Here is a 4,090-nt window from a genome sequence, read left to right as displayed (position 1 = left end):
TGTGTGTGTGTGTGTGTGTGTGTATAGATATATATGCATGCAAATACATAAAGTGGGATTCTTATGTATACCAAATATATTGAGAAAGCATTTATTGGCTTGGTGCTATGGTCGAAAACATTTGCCCAAGACGCCATGCAGTGTGACTGAACCTAGTACCATGCGGTTGGGAAGCAAAATTCTCGCCACAAATCTTTGAAACTTAAGAATTTCTTTCAGAAGAATTCTTTCATGCAACATACTTGTGCTACATATGTAGAGCTTCTGTCGGTTAATGTTGAACGCGAATCTGCACATCTTTGCGCAAGCCCTGCTAAGATTTTATTTTAGAAAGACTACTTGTTGTCCTCGAGTATAATTCTCCCCTCTCTTTTCTACTGATGCTTATCCAAGGTAAGGGCTAGTAACTTGGGGGGTTACAGCTTGGCATCAATGTCGTCTCAGACGTTTCTGTTGGAACACAAAACTGTATTAGATATGTAGCAAACCATCTTGTCTCATCTTTTAGAAGTTCCGCTAATCTGCTGCCCTTCATTTGTACCTTCATCAACTCGGAAGAGATGTGATGCTATTCTACCCAATACTCCAACGAGACTCTTAATTCGCGAGCTTCGTGTAGGATTCTTATAAGAATATACTACACAATTATATTAAAATATAGCAATAGATAACCAGATACATAATACTTTAATAAAGAAACAATCAGTTATACAGTACTCAGATAAGCATTAGATAGCAATTTACAGTACAGTGATAAGGCAGTCAACTGCAAATTATACAATACGTTAATCATGCAGCAGGTAGCCAATCATAGAAGACATCTGGGCTAAAATATGTCGAGAAGACAACGGACAAGCAGTTTATTTCGCATTTTCTCACGCTGTTGCTCTGTGGCGACATCGAAGAGAGCATACAGCTCTGACCCATACTAGTTCAGTTCATCACTTTAATCACTAGCAACAACGGTAAATTAACAATGTTCAGTTCTTCCATTTCCGTGGATAAAAAAAAACAAAAACAAAAAAAACATCCGATTTCACTTGTCTAATCCAAATGATGTGTAATTCCTCTATACTTCCTTATCATGTAATCAACGCCTCCACTATACTCCACAGCGCATTTCTATTCGCTGTTTGAAAACGGCCCATTAACCCAACGAGACCTTGCATTTTTCCTGCAGCTTTATGATACTAAATATCATATCTGTTGTGTTTCTACCAGATTTAAATTTACATTGAAACTGGAGACAAATTATGGGCCATATGTGTGCTTGCAATTAAATCAACTCATTTCGAGTGAATAACTTATGAACAATCAAGGAATAGCGCGAAAGGTGTCACAGTTGACACATTTTCTCATGAAAAGTTGTCAGTTCCGCGAGTTTCATTAGATATCAGTAAAATCTATCTAATATCATAGAATTAGTGAAACATTCCTCATATTAACAGTCATTGCAACACGTCCACGCAATATAACCTCGGATAACATACCACCAGTTCCAGGAACTTTTCAAGAATTGATCTGTTTATTGGCATCTAAAACAACACTATGTCCCCATTATTTCACGTGGTTTAGCATCAATACCTGGGGCTTTTCCTGAATTGAACTATCAGTTGAGTTACTAGGGTCTTTCCTGATTTAATCTATTTAACAGCCATTATAACTTCTGCTTTATTGGGATATCCATTTCAACAATGAGATGGCTTTCTATAATATTTCCATCTATTGTGGATCACTTATAGAAAAATGTGAAATCCTTTGTTTATAACTTTAAAGTACCCCTAGCAACATTAATGTGGACCTGTGTTTAGTTCGGAGTTAAGCAATATATGATTCGTGAAGACCAAATATTTAACAAACTATGCAATCTTTTGTAATAGTTTTATTGAAACGTCATTTGAATATCCATAGATTTACTCAACCACTACGTATTTGTTTTCACGGTACTGAATTCTCTTTGCAACACTAACTCACCATACTTATTTTTCTCCGTCAAACTTTCCTTTCATATATATATATATATATATATATATATATATATATATGTATGTATGTATGTATGTATGTATAATATAATCTCTCTCAAATGGTATTTATTTTATCGAATCCGAAAGGACGGAAGACAGTCGACCTCGGCGAAATTTGAACTCACAATGTAAAGTCAGACGAAATACCGCTAAGCATCTTCCTCGGTGTGCTAACGATTCCAACAGCTCGCTGCCTTAATGTGTGTGTATATATATATATATAATGAGGGGAAAATATATACAATCTTGTCATTAAATAATATATGTCCTATGACTGTACTGAGTTCTTTTTCTATTATAGATAGCCAAATTTTGTATTTTACTCATATATATATGTGTATATGTGTATATATGTGTATGTATTAAACTTATGCCCATTACACACACACACACACACACACACACTCGTACGCGCACGCACACACACACACACGTACGCACACATACACTCACACTTGTACGTACACATACACACGCACGCATACATGCAACGACGTCGCTTACACAACAGCAAAAAGTGAACTTTAATAAAACTTAGCTGACTACATCTCATATGGAATAGGGTCCTATAATCAAAATATATTGTATTAACCTGTAGTGGTGATATCAAATAATATCTGTCAGTCATATAAAGCGGATATTTATACAAACAATAGAATCTTTATTGATGACACGTCAAAAACATGTGTCTCAATAGTTCTCATTGGTGTTTACAAAACAATCAATCAAACGGTTTATTCCGATTTTCGTTTTCGTATTGACAGAAAGAATTATATCGATAAAAAAAATACCGATGTTAATCAATATTCCGATAAAATTTATCGAGACCCGTCTGATGAATTTACTTTAAAAAATTAACACTTTCTTTAAATTTGGAATCGTTATTCATGGAATATATTATTTAGAGTCAGCGTATGGAATTCTGGTTAATTTCTAAAAGACACCAGTAATGTATCCACAGCTCACTTTTTTAATGTTTTCTTGAGCCCTAGAATTCTTGAGGCTGGTCCCCTATTTCCATAGCGTATAAATGAGCGAGATCACAGCACACCCCTTGAACGTGATGTCGATCATTTGCACACTCCAATGTCAGCAAATTCGAACGGAGAGCAAAAGCGATTACATCGACCCTACTACTTAACTAGTAAATATTTAATCGACCCAGAAGGCATAAAAAGCAAAGTTGCTGACAGCGAGATTTGGACTTAAAATGTTAAGAGTCGAAATGCGTACCGCTAACCAGTTTGTTCGACGTGCTAACGATTCTGACAACTCGTTGCCTTCAGAACTCACATTAGGTTTGTTAATTTTCCTTGAAAGATTGATTAAAATATGGTTGCATGAAATAAGATACAATAGTCTCTTTTATGGAAAGTAATAAAAATTAGGTGTTTAATAAAAGAAAAATGAATAATTGAAATATAACCAATGCTTATGTTTGTTATTAGCATAATGACTTTCACAAGAAACAGCAATACATGTATATTATTTCCTCCATATATTTTCCACGTACTTTCTTTCTCAGCCAAGTGATATATATATTACTTTACAAGTTTATCATTTTATATAACTGGTTTGTTGAAATGCATTCTTGGAGCCAGGCGTCTCGAAATCTCATAGCTGTGACCACGATACATCGTAGGGACTCTGTTTTCTGTCTGTTGGAGTTGGTAGTCGTGGGGATGTTGAGCAGTAGAGCAGTCACCCCTTTCAATACACAAAGAAATAAAATAAATGGTCTGTAATGAATAAAAAACAATGCAGTTTGTAATTTTTCATAATAGTTAAGAAGACATCAAATAATTGGTGCATAATGGTTACAGATAATAATAAGTGCTCAGGTTGGACCGAGTCTCTAAACTCTAACATCGAACGAAAGGCCACAGCATCAGTGAAAATAAGAGTTGGCAATTAGGTAATTTATTAGTCGTGCTATGAAAGTGTGATAAAATGAAAAGACGGACAGGTGGAGGCAAAGGTAAAAGAAATAAAATGGTTAATTTACATAACGAAAAGGAAAAAGAAAGAAAATTGTATATATAAAAAGAAATATTCTTGAGGAC

The sequence above is a fragment of the Octopus bimaculoides genome, chromosome 5 (assembly GCF_001194135.2).
Source record: "Octopus bimaculoides isolate UCB-OBI-ISO-001 chromosome 5, ASM119413v2, whole genome shotgun sequence".
Taxonomy (NCBI): domain Eukaryota; kingdom Metazoa; phylum Mollusca; class Cephalopoda; order Octopoda; family Octopodidae; genus Octopus; species Octopus bimaculoides.
Note: the sequence above shows the minus strand (reverse complement) of the source record.